Genomic DNA, 16,385 nt, shown 5'->3' with positions numbered 1-16,385 from the left:
TTTACATTTGATTTGTAAAATACAACAAATAAAATTTTCAAATGTCAGTAACATAAAAGTCTGGAAAAAATGTACTAATGTACTGACGATATTTCATGTTGCATAAATCAAAAGTGCGTTAAACCTACTTTGAATAGCCAATTCCACAAAACTGATTTTGTGGAACCCATTTTAGATTTTAAATGCATTTGGTTTAGGTTGGCGTCTACATTTTCTTTACAATTTTAAACAAAAAATCACAAGAACCAATTCATTTACCAATTCGTTACAAGCCTATTCAGCTTGCCACAGTTTAACCCATTCATACTGCAGTCTTCAGGAGTGTTTTTTGAATGAGGCTCAATAACAGGTCAGTCAATAAGAGTTAATTTATCTTATATCTGTCTGAAAGGTGCAGGAACCAAAACACAAATCTTATAAACCGCCCTCAAGGAAAAACAGAAAATAGAATAATGTAGGATATGACCCTTTAATACACTACAGTAATGATACACACTCTGAACTAAAAGATTTTGTTTTTGTTGATCACTAATGCAAAGTAAGTATTTTACTGTATTGTGAATGCAACTATCACTTGGTTTTATATAATGTATGTGCATTAGCCTACTTCTCTCAGTTTCTAACTTACTGTCTAACATGTACTTTTTTCTAACCAGTCAGATTTCAAGAGTCAAGGCTTTTCAACCACAAGGTTTTGGTGGCCTGGGCAAAAACAGCAGAAAATGGACAAATAAAAAAACTTTGCAGAAAAATACATTTCAGAAATATAGAAAAATAAAAAATAAAGAAAAATAGATTTAAGTAAAAAAAAAAACTTCTAGAAAACATTTCATTACTGAAGAAAGATATATAATATTGACAATATCCTTTTTAGTATTAAAAACATTTCATGACAATATGGCAAAATATTACACTACTGCAACAATATTTCAGTACTGAAATGTTTTTTCAGTAATGATTTTATTTTTTTATCTGACACAGCCATCAGCTTTAGTTTTCCTTATTCACTAAATCTGTCTGCTAATCCTCTAAATGTACATCATCTCCCTAAAATATCTGTTTAAAAAGAAAACAAAGTGGTTGGAAAAAATCATGTGAAACTGAATGAAGTTGAATGTTTATTATGGAAACCACACATACAGTCCATCATAAATGCTGCTCAGAGAAGTAATAACTATGAAAATGTAAGAAGGCTTCTTATGTTAATACAAATGAAGCAGAAAAGCATATCTGTATTTTTTCAGAATTAAAGCTCTCTTCAGTATTTCAGGCACTGCACTCAGAAGGGTTTTATAGTACCTATTTTACATAAAACTAAGAACATCTGACTAAATAGTTTGGCATGTTTGTTCTCGGACGCTAGTAGCTGATGTCATACCAAAAGCAAGCAGATTGGATTTTAATAGTATTTGCTACATTATAGTTAAAGAGGCTGTTTTTCTTACTGTGCTTTTAAGAACGCATATATCAACACAATCATGCAAAAACATTGTATCTCTAGTCAATATAGGAGCCAGTCTAGAGAAATACCTGTCCAAATACTGTCAACATTTACAGATGACGTTGCTATGAAACCTGAAAAACACCAATTCAAGCGAAAAATTCAGTGTTACATTTGATCTTTTATTAGGCTCCGCCCTACATATATTCTGAATAATTATTAATCTGAATTATTATTCTGAGTATATTCTGAAGTTAAATTCTACATAAGTATTTTTTTCCAGAAAACTAATATTATTTACAATGTAATATTTGTGTACCAATACCACATATCTGACATTTTATTCATGTTAAAACTATTAAAATATGCATTTAAGTGGGCTGTTTTTAAATGCAACCCATGAAATACCCATACTTGAATATGTTAAATTAAACAAATAAGCAGTAATTATGCTTTAGAATAATTACATTCTACAGCAACATATCAAATTTGACCAGGGGGAAAAATAGCCAACATTTTTACAATCAGAAATGAATTATAGTTCAAAAGTAAAGCATATAGTCAACACAGAAAACCTTAAATCTCCAAAACAGAAACTTTACAGGAGAAGGAAAAAAACTTTCAATTGAAGTCAATGTAAAAATAATATTCATTTTGTAGAAAAGTCATTTTCGAGGATTTCTGTTGTTCTATTGGGCTTCACTCAAAAGCAATCCAGGTTGAATTAACAAAAAAGAGCAGGGCTAAAGCAGCATTAACCAAACGGCTGGTTTTCATAATACAGGTTGCCTTTGCTGTAATTTTACAAAAAGTAAAGGAGTCACATCAAAACTTCAACTGAACATAATGTGTCTCATTTGCACAAGGTCATGGAATGGTATTGATTCCCTTGTTACATCACAAAAATCGAATCCGATGGGCTGTGGCATTTCTTAACTTTGTCGGGTTCTGCCGAGAAAAAAAAGCCTTGCTTTGACAAGGACACTGCGAGGGCTTTCTCCTACTCTCTGTTTTTGTTTTTTCATCTTCTGAACCATTTTCATCATCCAGACAAATAGCAGCGCCTGTGGGCTGAACAATGGCAACACTGTTGCTCAACACAACGTCACATCACAGCGCCACGACCCTCGCCTCGCCTTCTGTCAGAGACACTTTTCTCCCAAGAATTTGCGCAAGGTCTTTTACTGTCGCCTTTCTACTCCATGCCACGTTCGCCACCTTACAGCACACAACACAGGCGGGCAACACTCCTCCTGCACGCTGTCCTACTTTTAAAAACACGGCTTCCACTTCACAGCAATTGCTACGCTACTGTTTCCCATGACGAAATCAGACAGGCCGACGATCCCACTGGAAAACATTCACACTCTTACAGTATCTGCAACAAAGCAGTCTCTGATGCTCTTGGTTGTTTTTCGCTTTCTTGACAATTGCTGTTTGTTTGTTTGTTTGCTTGCTTGCTTGCTTGCTTTGCCTCAAAATCACTAACAATCCATTGCAGGACGGTGTGATAGAGGGCTGGTTCTGACAGGGCACTGTCACAACAGTGATTGGCGAAAGCTTGTTAGACCAGTAAAAAAAAAAAGCAGAACACTCAATGGCATGGGCCGAGTCCGGCTTGCCGTGAGGGTGGGTCTGTGTGTGTGTGTGTGTGTGTGTATGTGTTTCAGTAGGGCCCTCGTAGCCAACAGCACTTCAGGCTCCACCTGGCCAAAGTGGCGCTGGTTCAGCCAGTTTCAGCTCTGGAGAGCTCATCCATTTCAAATATCGACACTCTGCTACCATGATATGAGACACCCAGGAGGAGTAAATCTGCTACTTTACACATTTTGCTGTTATTCACTTTTTGCCATAATTTGAAATAAATTAGGTGTACTGCGTAAAAAAAAATTGTCCCCTCCTGTAAAACGGGACAATTTTAAGGAGATATATACACACCGATCAGCCATTCCATTAATACCACCTGCCTAATACTTAGTAGGTTCCCCACATAGGACTCTGTCACTGGTTCACGGGTTGTCCTTTCTTGGACCACTTTTGGTAGGTAATGACCACTGCACACCAGAATACCCCCCACAAGGCCTGCCTGATGTTTTGGAGATGCTCCGACCCAGTCGTCTAGTCATCACAGTCTGGCCCTTGTCAGAGTGGCTCAAATCCTTATGCTTGACCATTAATTCTGCTTCAAGAACACATCACCTTCAAGAACTGGCTGTTCACTTACTGCCTGATATATCCAGCCTTTGATGGATGATACAGGAGATGAAAGTAATCAATGTTTTTCACTTCACCTGTCAGTAGTGCTAATATTATGGCTGATTGATGTAGAGTGGCACAATACATCATTTGTGAGTTAGCTCTGTGATATTGGCCACTGCAATGTTGATCTTACATACATCTATTTATTGGGTGCCATGAGCATTCTGCCCTCTAACTGATAATCTGCTATGAGAGATGGCATGATACCACTTCTTCTTTTCCAGTACTGATTCTAACACGGAAATCTAATAAAGACATGGCCATGTTCCAACATTTCTTTATCCCTTAGAATTATACAGGCAGGTTTCTTTACTGGGTCTTCAGGACTGATATATGCAAAAGCCCTGCTATACTGCTGCTATACTCATTACTACACTACACCGTGTTCACATATGTGATGCTGTTTACAACACCAGACTGGTCTACTTCAGCATTCGTCCACACCTGAGCTTCCTGCGCTCTTCCCTTTTACACACACACATCAAAAATACATTGCTGGTCCACATTTTATTTTATTTTTTTCTATTAGTGTAGTAACTTGGTTTGGACCCAATTACCCATCTTTTATGCACACATTTGCACATATTGATATTTTTGATATTTATTGTCTGTGTACCCTGTCTCATGTTTTGTCCGGTGTCTTTGCACTATTGTACCATGTCTTTTCCTATTCTGCACAGGAGACTTAGCCCATCAGTGTTGGGTTGTACTATACTGTATTAGAACAGCAACTATAAAGTTGAATTGGATATAAAAAGGGGGGCATCCGTGGCCTAAAGGTCAGGGGAGTGACAGAACAGCGCCTTCCAATGTCTTCCTCAACATTCAAGGCTGAGGTGCCCTCGAACAAAAGCACCTAGCCACCCATTGCTGCCCAGGTGCTGAGGTGGCTGCCCAATGGGACTGGGTTTGTATACCTACAGGTCTTCTTCACTTGTGTGAGTGAGTGTGTTCGATGATAGTGGTGGGTTTAACATTTTGAGACTGTAAATTTCCACCTCTGAGTTCACATGTTTTATTAACACACACACAGAAAAAAATTCTGCTGTTTCTGTCATTCTGTCATTATAGTGGCGGAATTCAGGTACGGATGCCTGTGCAAAGCCATTTTACAATTTATCTGAACTTTTGGATGAAAGGTCTGAGAAATGCTCAGAATTTTCCTCAGATGATTTGCCAGAATGGCTTTATTAATACCCTGAACATTCCACTTTTTTAACTGTGAATAAAATATCATATTTTTTATATTCTTTAACGCGCTGTTTAAATATAAAAGAAGTCCTCTCTAGTTCTGCATCAGTTCTGTTTCCCAACACAGCAATTGTCACCTGTGAAGCATCATCATTTGGGCTACTTGTCAATCATCACTGATGTCCAGTTAGATTGCCCTGTCACCCACACCTAATGAAAACGCAGCATAACAATCAGTCACACCAAGGTAATGTGGTTTGAATACATGGCAAGGCATTTCCCAACCACATCGCATGTACTGTAGTATTCTGCCCACATTTTGTGTCCATATATTGTGAGGTTTCTGACACCTACCTTTTCTAAACTTTCTGGATACAAACAAGCATGTTGATGATGTTGGTTCACAATAATTGAACATGTTAAAGACTAAACATGATCAGTATACGCACTAGGTTTCTTATTTGTGACAGTACTGCCTTGGGAATAAGGTCCTGCCCAATGCTTTTCACTACTCTAAATTGTGAGGTCAGTAAAAATATCAGTAGATGCCCTCTATAAAACCTTTAAAAGCTATCTACACTACATGGACAAAAGTATTGGAACACCTGCTTGATTTTTTTCTTTTGTAGTATTTTACAAAGTGATACACAACAAGGGGATAGGGAGCAACAGACAGCCAAATCAAAAATAGAGTAAGAGACAAGGGCACGCACTTCCAAAAAATATTGTATTAAAAAAAAGAAGAGTCCATAATCTATTCAGGGAAGGGTTTTGGAGCTTTGCTGTGAGGATCTGATTGCATTCAGTGACACTGGATTCAGGGTGTTGGATGATCACCACCCCACCCCATCCCCAACTCATTCTAAAAGTGTTGGATGTAGCACTATCATTCCAGAGAACACACTCCCACTGCTCCACAGCTCAATTTTAGGGGGCTTTATACCCCTTTAGTCCACACCTGGCATAAGGCATGGAGCCAATTGGTTCTTGTTCATCTGCTCCAGAGTGTCCTATTCTATTGGTTATCCTTCTCTACAGGGACTAGACAACTTCGGTGTCAGCCATGGGTGTAACGTAAAGTAGCTGAATGCATTCATTTGAAGGGGTGTCCACAGACAGCATTTCAGAAAGTGTCTTAACCAATCCAATTTTAGAACCAGACCTAGCTGTTTTATAATACCTACAGTACTTATTAACAAAACGTTTGTAGGTCATTTTTGTTACCTAACAGCACGAAAAATGAACAGAAATTAAGGCATCAAAAAACTTTTGATTGGCGGAATATAAAAACTGAAAGGCTTTCAGTCAAAGCTCTTTGTTCTTCATTGTTATTAATACTCAGCAGCCATGACTGTGTTCATTTATTTGAAGGCTATGAATATGCTCACATATTTCAATATTATTCACACTAATGAAGTGCCACCGTCATCATCCTGAAGCGCCGTCATGATCATCATGCCTTCAGTCTACACTCATGAATTATGAACACGTGCTCTGCAGTTCAGAGGAAAACTGTTAGGCCATCTGCTGTCATCTCTGAAGCTCTGGTCACTGCCTCCACACTCTAACATCTCCAGTGAATTAGGTCTCTCTGAAAGACTTTTATTCTGAATTGCAGTACTGCGGTAACCTTCATTCGTCTTCTATAGATGACGGTTTCATTAGAATAATGCTTTGTGTACTTCAGAGAGGGCTAAGGGAAAAGCGCTCGGTTTCATGTTGCCTAGTGCCCTAACACATCGCACGCTTCTCCTCGTGTTACCGCTGATCAATGCGTCTGATCGATGCTGAGGAAGACGATGAGGCCTTTTTACCAAGACAAGCCCCTCCACTGCCGTCATTCACCACAGAAATAGATGTAGCACTAATCCAGGACATGAACGTGGAGTGTTCGGGACGAGGGGAGGAGGGAGACAAGGAGACACAATTCTATCCGCAGGACATGCTAGAAAGTAAGGGTGGTCAATATAATTATGCATACAGTATCGCGGTAAATTACATCACGATACACTTTCATGGGTATCAACAGTGCCGTTAGAACACTGAAGAACTGTACAGATCATAAAGACGGATCCTGACATATAGACATTATATGTTATAGGCTGGTTATAGAGAACATGTAAACAACCAGTTTGGATACCATAAATAAATAAATAAATATAAAAAATGAAAAAGATATACCTATTAATATATAATATAAACCTATAAATATATAAAATAAAAATATATATACCTTTTATTATTTTTTACCAATTGTGGTTTCTTCTTGAAGAGGACTTCCACAGCAGTCTGTAATAAGTCAAGACAAACTTCTTCACAGTGGTGGTGACTTAACCAAGGCATGTGCAGCATTTAATGCTCTTAAAAGCACCTGCACAGACAGATATTATACATACCTGTAATACACAACCTGATGCCTAAAACACTGTTTATTAAAGGAGCTGGCCTAATATTTGGAAGGGACTTTGCACAATATGATCTCATAAAATTCATACATATGGGGCAGTGGTGGCTCAGCGGTTAGAGCTCCGGGCTCCGGGCCAGGGTAGTGGGTTCAATACGCGGGCTCGGCCTTGAGCAAGGCCCTTCACCCTCTCTGCTCCCCTGGCGCCGCAGCAATGGCTGCCCACCGCTCAGGGCACGTGTGCTCACTGTCCACTGTGTGTGTTTCACTGGTGTGTATGAGTGTGTTCACTGCACGGATGGGATAAATGCGGAAGCCATCTGTGGTTGTTTAATGTTTAATGTTATATGGCAAAAGTGTACCCTAAAAATTGAATAACATTTGCACAGATATTTTAAGATATTGAAGATGTACATATTATGATTCGCAAGAACCTCCCATCAACTGGTGGTGCTGTTTTGCCACATATATAAAATCCAACCTGTCATGTACTCAAAAATTGAGAAAACTGCAACAGCTACATTCATGTGCTTTTCTCTATGATTGGGATTCAAAAAAAGAAATGAATGGACAGAAACACCTAAAGGGTGAGGGGTAGGTTAAGCTAGGTTAAGGTTAAGGTTTTAGTTAGGGTAAGGGTTAGGTTAAGCAAGGTTACAGATAAGGTTAGGTTTGGTCATTGTTTGACTGCTGCCTGTCTGGGTTGGGTTATTTAGTACACACTGTACAAATTCTGAAATGGCCTTTTATCATATGTATAAATTCCCCTTTATACCAGGCCAATTTTCTTTTTGCATTTTTACCTCTAAAAGCCTCAAATGAGAAATTGAAAATAGTGAATACAACTGAATGAACATATAATATGATAAACGTTTATAATAATAATAATAAAAACATTGTATTCTGTGATATATCCTGTTATTCAATGGTGCATACCACAGCTGCATTTCCCTACAGCAGTTTAGCCCTGCCTATTCACACTAAAGTTATAAGGATATAAGGATAAGGATAACATACATAAGACCAATCCAGGGCAGTGAACACTCGGCTGGAAAGGTGGGCATCCACCTCAGCTCCCAGAGAGCATCTGGAGGTTAGGTGCCTTGCTCAAGAACACCTCACCCATGAACACTTGAGAGAGGAGAAAGCACTGTTCCTTTACCTCTCCCCATCCCCCCCATCTCCAACTTCCTGCCAGTCCAGGGAATTAAACCAGTGACCTTCTGCTCACAAGCCTGCTTCTCTAACCTTTTGACCACAGCTGTTCCAAACAGTGGTTCGTGTGTTAGATTAGAGATTCTCAATTTTTGTTACTGTGACTTTAAGACTGATATATGTAAATGACCTCTCTTGTGATTGGCTTTATTGAAAAAGCAGCCAGACTAAAAACTACAGGTCATTTCGGTGTGAATGGGTGGAGCTAACCTGCTGCACCGCACCCAGAGAGAAATATGCATATATTCTCTTTAGAGTCGCTTTGCTACGCTTGGCTGCCGCTGCAGCTTTTCACCTTTTAGCCTATTCATCACTCGCTCCTGTGAGTTGGGCAATGTCTGCTTATCTTTAATCCTGCTCCATACACTCCAGTTTAAAAACCCAGCCTGGCCAGATCCACTCCGCACCACCTGGACAATGCTGGCTCTCATGCAAGCAGCTGGGCAAAAGCAAACTCTCTCCTGAGACTGGGCTTGCAGAGACCCTCCATTTTAAACAGCAAAGCCTTCTTGATGCTCGACGCTCAAGCCAACCTGCACAGCGTTCAGTGTGTAGAGACTTTTTTTATAGCTATTAACAGATAAAACAGAGATACTCTTCATAGCCATGTAGTACTGCAGTAACTGGCGTAGCAGTAAACAGACTGTGCTGAAAAGCAGGGATTCGCCCTATTCAACCAAACAGCTAAACTCGGTCACTTTCCCTGAGGAAGAAAATAGATGGTAGGGGTCACTCTCTGTTACAGGGGTGGGCAGTATTTTAAAGACATGCATTTAGGTGGGCTTAGGATGGGCTTCCTTCCTGCGCATGTATTTATTTATTCATTTTTCTCCAATATTCTGGTAGCTGTGTTTGTCTTAATTATTTGAAAAAAGCTATTAAATAAAAAATAAAATTTACTATTTTGTAAGCCTAGTTCTTAGTGGGAATTCCAGGTATTTGTATTTGCTGCACTGAACAAATAATAAATAAATAAAAAAAAAATAAATAAAAAGTAATTCAATTATTTTAAAGCAAATAAATATGAAAAATAAAGGCAGGGTGCTATCTTGCTATTTGTATTTCATGATCCTTGAATATGTGTGTATGAAATATGTGTATTTGTGTCAAAATAATAAATATAATAATAAATATGTACCTCCAAAATGGTAACATTACTTTAATTAGGCAAAATCATTTTTAAAGGGCTTGTTCTCAAAATTGGTTGTAAGTAATTTCACATGACAATATTCCCCCTCTCTTCTCTCTACACCCTAGAATTAAATGGCCAATTTTTGTTACTGTACCTTTAAAGGGTAAGACGTATTGAAATGACGTTTATTCTGATTGGATGCCCTGTAAATGCCTTCTCAAAAAGTAATTCAGGCTGAAAAATGGCCAAAACTTCAATGTGACTGGGAGGGTCACATTGGGACGGGTGTGTGTGTGTGTATAAGGGTGATAGAGCTTCTGTGGTGAGGATGTACTGAGAATGGACACCTAAGTCCATGCCATTATGTCTCTCTAGTGTCATCTGAGCCAGAATATAGCCATAAATGCACTATATGGACAAAGGTATTGGGACACCTCTGATAATTTGATTGCATTCAGTAACAAGAGCATTAATGAGATCAGGATGTTGGATGGTCACCACCCCACCTCATCCTTCACTCCTAACTCATCCAAAAAGTACTGGATGGAGCACCTCCATACCAGAGAACCACAGTAGTAGTAGTGGAACCACAGTTCCACTACTCCACAGCTCAAGGCTGGGGGGGTTCATACCCCTCTAGCCCATGCCTGGTATTACACAAGCTGCCAACAGGCTCATGTTTATCTGCTCCAGAGAGACCTATTCTATTGTCTTCTTTACAAAGACCAGACAAGCTGCATGTGTGCATCAGCACGTCTGTGTCAGTGATCGGTGCAACCTAAAGCAGCTGAATGCATCCATTTGCAGAGGTGTCCACAAAATTTAGGCAACACGTTATTCTGGTGAGTTTTAGAGCAGTCAAAAGCAGCAGCTCAGAAATGTTCTTTTTTAATATTTTCTGTTCTTCTGAGTTCTGAGCTAATAGCAGGCAAAGCTGTGATCTACTGTGTTAAGCTCTCTCTGTGATGTGTTTTAGATCCTCCAAAACGTTTGATCTCCTATGTTCAGTTATATAAATATAACATGATATACGTTATATATATAAATATATATGTGTATAATATAAAGATGTGGTTTATATGCTGACCTCAAGCTTCACCACAGTTGTTTATCTGTTGCACATTATTTGACCATATTTAAAGGATTAAAGCCTTGGATTCTAGGAGTACAGAACTTGGTTTTTAGTGTCAGTGCAATTACTGCTAAAAAGCCCCTCAGCTGACGCAAATTTTATTTCATCAACAAAATACACAACATTTATCTTCATTTAATCACAGTAGTGTAGTACTATACGCCTTTTGTTGTATTGGATCACTTTCATTAAATGTAGGCCTGTACTTCGATTTGGTATCCTCCTGCATATTGGTCTAATGCCTTTGATGGCATGTAGAACATAGGAAACACATAGCCTTTTTCTTTGGCAGTCTTAACTCTATAACACTCCAAGGCTTATTACACACTAAGGTGTATTAGTCAGTAACTACAGGAACGTCTGTGCAAACTTGTGGGGCTTTTATTTGTTAATATAAGTGTGTTATAAAACTTTTGGCCCACTACAAGTATCTAAAGTTGTGTCTAAGCTTAGAGGAATCTTTGAATTTAAGTCTATTCAAACTAGATAAGGATATTCTTGAGTAAATAGTGGATAAAAGTGTCTGCCAAATGCCCTAAATGTAAATATAAACTACTTTCACTCTGGAAACATACAAATAATTTTTTTTTACTTTCTGTACACCAGTACCAAACTGTAACTATTAGACCTACGCTTTCAGTAAACCGTTACTGAGTGGCATGCAAGCTTGTGGAACTGTTTTTACCCTAACAGTGCAAACCATGTATTCTCTGTGTGTCTGCATCCACATGTAACATTACACCCCTACTTCCTAAATGCATTGATGGTTAACCTGACGCATTAGGTCAGTTCTGCTTGGAAAGGTCTAACCATAGAAATAGGTCTGCCTTCTCTGAAGGCCTATGAGGCCCTGAAGATTCCTCTGCTATATGACCTTCAAGTTTAAAAATCTATTTTAAGACTTTTCAAGGATCCTCAGAAACCCTGATTGAGAGATCTACCAATCAACCACGGCTCACAATCAGTGGTGTGATTAGTGTTTCCAAGCCTGGCAGGTCGCTGGCCGATGCCATTCTGCTATGCGATGGTAAAGCAAAAGGTGTGTGCTTCTAAATAGCAAGACAACAATCCAAATGCAAAGAGAAAATAGTCTGTCTGCCTCTAAAGACTTTTCACAACCCTCTCTGCTTCCTGGGTTAGGCTCTACCCTGTGTTCCTTGTTGGCACATTTATAGTTTGATTTTCAAGGATTACATATTTGGTTTACATAGACATATACTGTATTATTCATCCAGACAAAGCAGTGCCATCATGACCTTCAGTCAAATCGTGGTCTTCACTGTAGGCGTAGGCTGACTGTGTCTGCATGCCGAATGTTTTATCTAAGACGTGTAATGACAGAGGCTGCATAATTGGAGAACGCGGGTACATGACCACAGCTGTTGAAAACACACTCTCCAGAACACAGCCCAGAAATAGGATACCTCTCAACACACAACGAGAAGGTAAGAGGGTGAAGGAGTGTGTCACATGCAAATGTATCTTCTTGCAATAGCAGCGGCGAGGCTCTACGCAGGCTGAAGTTAAAAATATACCGCAGTGAAGGAATGCTCAGATATGGTTATGCTTTTAAAAAATGCATTATGATGCATCAGTCCCAGTGCAGTGGATCTAAAGGTACTGATTTAGCTGCACTGATGTTGAAATGGTAAAATCTATTATAAATACATCTAACAACATTCCACACAACAGCTAACCTTCATGAAGGTCCAGTTAGGGGAGCATTCATGCAAAATGAATGATAATGAGCTGCTTTTAATGCTTAAAATGCCAAAAATGATTACTTTAAGATAAGCTTGAACTATATATTTGGATTCATAAAGAGTATTTGAATGCTATTTTCCAACATAATGAGCATTTTGTGTAAAAGTGTATTGTGAAAATTGTTGTAAAAAAAATCAAGTTCCACAGTTTACTCTTTTTGATTTAGGAAATAGATTTTTCTTTAATTAGTTTCAAGATAAGAATCCAAAGAATTTGGGTGCACTGTTCTTATTGTCTCTTTTCCACCACACTGTAAAAAAGATATGCTACTTCAGCTTGAAAAGGTCAGAACTTTCTCTGCTTTAAAATTCTGAACAAATTAATTAAAATGTTTTAATGTATTCCTTATTATCTTTATTTATTTATATAATACATATATAATACATATTCATATCAATCAATTTCTTCCATGTCTATCTATCTATCTATCTATCTATATATATATACACAAAAATATATACTCATATATTCAAACATATATTAATGTGTGTTCTGTGTAAATACACCCTGCACACATTTCTGTAGTAGTAATATTAAAAATAAATAAATAAATAAAAATAATAATAACAGATACACTGTAAAAAGCATAGCTACAGCTACAAATTACTCAACCTCACTGCAAGTTATGCTCTGCAAATTTCAACTGTTTGCCATAAACCAATCAAACAAGACTCACCTAAAGAGCCCACAACCAATAGAACAAGTGCTCTCTCCACATTCATACAAAACAAAAAGTGGTCTTTTAATAACTCCTCCAGTCTCAGAATTACTCAACCCCTTCATGACAAGTGTTTTTAGTATTTAATAGAGCCCCCTTCTCAGAGTCAGAATCATAAATACTTGATCCCAGGAGGGAAATTGCAGTTGTTACAGTTGCAACTGTTTGTGTAAGAATAAACACTATATAAAGTAAACACTATATAAATAAACACTATATAAAGTAAACACTCGATAAATAACCACTATATAAAGTAAACACTCAATACATAACCACTATATAAAGTAAACACTCGATAAATAACCACTATATAAAGTAAACACTCAATACATAACCACTATATAAAGTAAACACTACTCCACAGCTCAGTGGCACAGTGGCAAAGTGGCAGTAACTGTGATCATAAATATGGAATATGCTGTGTAAATTAGTTTAATATTGCACCTCTGAAATTATTGCACATATGAACAGCATAATTATTGCGTATTTCACAGATAAACCATAGTGTCACACATTAAGGGAGGAGTTCTATAGTTTGATGGCCTGACACTGAATGTGCTCCTGTGTCTCATCACTGTGTTGTAGAGTGGGTGGGAGCCATTATCCAAAGTTCTGCTGTTATGGATGCCTGCAAATGTGATGCATAGCCAGACACCAGCTTCTAACAGCATTCCTGAGGCACCTTAGCCCATTCCTAATGGACAGTGGCCTCCACTAATAGTTTACTAATATTCTTCAGTTTGCGTGCTGTAACCGCCTTCTTTAAATCCCACCAAAGACTTTCTTTTTGGGATCAAGTCAGGCAACTGTGGAGACCTGCTCCACTTCTGGAACCAAGCCTTGGCGGAGTTTGAGGTCTTATTGGAAGGTCCAATGATGCCCAAGCTTCAGCTTCCTCACAAATAGTATGATGTTTTTTTTTTTTTTTTTTTCTAGAATTTTCTGATGATTGAACGAACCTATTTTGCCCTGCATACGCTGTAGGTGTCCATATGCCAGAGGAAGCAGTGCAGCCCCAGAGTATCACCGAGCCAATGCCATGCTTCACTGTAGGCAGTGTGTTCTTTTCAGAGTATGCTCCATTCTTCCTCCTCCAGACATATTGTTGATCCATAGGCCCAAAAAGTTCTAGGTCTGTTTTATTACTTTGCAAAATGGAAACCCAAAACTTCTGCAGCATGTGCAGAGTAGATGCAACCAAGTATCAGTAAATCCTAGGAGAAAAGTCTACACCTTTTTAAACTTATAACTTCATTGTAAAAGGGTGAGGCAAAACCGCTGTAGATTGAATGGATATGTATAGGTGAATTTTAACATTACTGCAACAATAAATTCAATGAAAAACTGCAGATCTGCAGCACAATTTCCATATAGGGACTGTATGATACATTGGAAACATTAACATAGTATATTTGAAACTGACATTTTGGTATTTTCTATGATTGAGGGCCTTTAACACATTCACATTCTTACTAACGTGACTAACTGGTAAGTGCAACACATTCAGTGTAAAATGCAAAACCAAACTGAAACTCACCAAAACAGCACCAAACAAGTACCAAACTTTCTAAACACGTAGCCCCATCACTCTTTCTGGATTCAACCAGCTGTGACTCTGCGTGGACTCCTTGGCCTAAGCTTCCCATTTGACCCGTGTTTTATTCCTCAGCAAGCTTTAATACCTCACACTTCGGACTCCCCTCTTTCAGCAATGTTTTCTTAGCTGAAAAAAAAAGTTCTTTTCCAATCCAACAGCAAACTCACCTTCTTACAGTCATTTTCTGGAGCGTTTGACAACCTTGAACTGGAAGGATCTGCTATGACCTCCAATAAAATTAGCGCTCAATTTTGCTAGAATTTTGACAGTCATTAATCATGCATGGGATCATTCATCACACGTCTTCCTTAGTACCTCCTGCTGTCTCCAGCACAGTTTAACCTTAAACTGAACCTGATCTGCATATTATGATCTTTTTCTGTCCTTGTTCTTCCTTTGCAAACTCTATAGGCACTGTTTCACCCCTTGCTGTCCTTGTGGTATTTGTTATTTGCATGGTCTCAATTCACAGCTTCAAAGACTGAAGAGACAATTTTATACTTAGACATTATTTAATTACTTTTGTCATTATGCAATATTTATCATCACTGGCAAAAATCTAATGGTTAACCCCTAAAAGCAGAACGGCTTATTACACACTAAGGCATATTATTCAGCAACTACAGGGACTTCTGTACAAACTGCTGGGGCTATTCTTTGGTAATAAAAGTTTGTAATAACACTTTTGGCATTTTTAAGGGTCATTTTCTGTTGAAACTGGCATTTTCTCTGATATTTCACAGAAATCTTTCATTTTCTTTCAGCTCCATTTTACAGAAAATCTGTCATTTCCTTCGTTTGTGGTGTGCGAAGGCCCTTGTGACTTTTTATGGTGGAAAAATAAATTAATAAATAAACCAGCAACCAGCATTTTTAAAATGCCATAACACTGTGACTGGATGAGAAATCTGAGGTGCATATCCCTTTCGTACTATTCTGATCTTCCTTCTTGCTTTCGCAGTCTCACAAACTCACTGACAAACGCGCTAATAAAGCGGCGTCTGCAAGCAGAGTCTACTACTGTACACACAAACCATTTAGAGGATGAAACCACATAAGCCTTTGAGTAATCAGCTCTTCTCTGATTGATACAACACTTCATCTTCACAAGTAATTACATTATAAACTGAGCTTAAACGGAATTCTTTCCGCGAAATAAAGCCCGTTTTCACAAATAGGCTCCAATGCTAATTAACACTTGCTGTATCTAATCTCGTAAAATAATTGCCCTATCTTATTTATTTGTTTGGTTATTTTGCATGTGGAGTAATTAGTGTCAGGACTAAGCACCAAAAGTTAATGAACAGGAGATAAGAAGGTGGTTAAGTTGCAAAAGAAGGAGCTTTTTCTCTCACAGCTACATTAAAAACAGCACAGATTTCCAGCTTCCACTTAATCCTTAAACGCTTCAGAAAAAATCTGATTAAAAAAAAAAAAGTATAACTTTTACAGCTAATTATCCTGCGAGGAAAAACAGCATGTTGACACGTTTTTTGATGCCAGGAAAGATCCGGAATGCTGGTGATGTTAAT

At 38.2% G+C, this 16,385-nt stretch overlaps 1 protein-coding gene across 2 annotated transcripts in view; it reads right to left on the bottom strand.

The window, feature by feature from the left end:
- opcml (opioid binding protein/cell adhesion molecule-like) overlaps window positions 1–16,385 on the bottom strand; it is a 284,204-nt gene that overhangs the window by 71,631 nt on the left and 196,188 nt on the right. The gene's annotated exons all lie outside the window — the stretch shown is intronic.

This window comes from Salminus brasiliensis, chromosome 16 (assembly GCF_030463535.1).
Source record: "Salminus brasiliensis chromosome 16, fSalBra1.hap2, whole genome shotgun sequence".
Classification (NCBI taxonomy): domain Eukaryota; kingdom Metazoa; phylum Chordata; class Actinopteri; order Characiformes; family Bryconidae; genus Salminus; species Salminus brasiliensis.
Note: the sequence above shows the minus strand (reverse complement) of the source record. Positions and strands in the feature narration are given on the sequence as shown.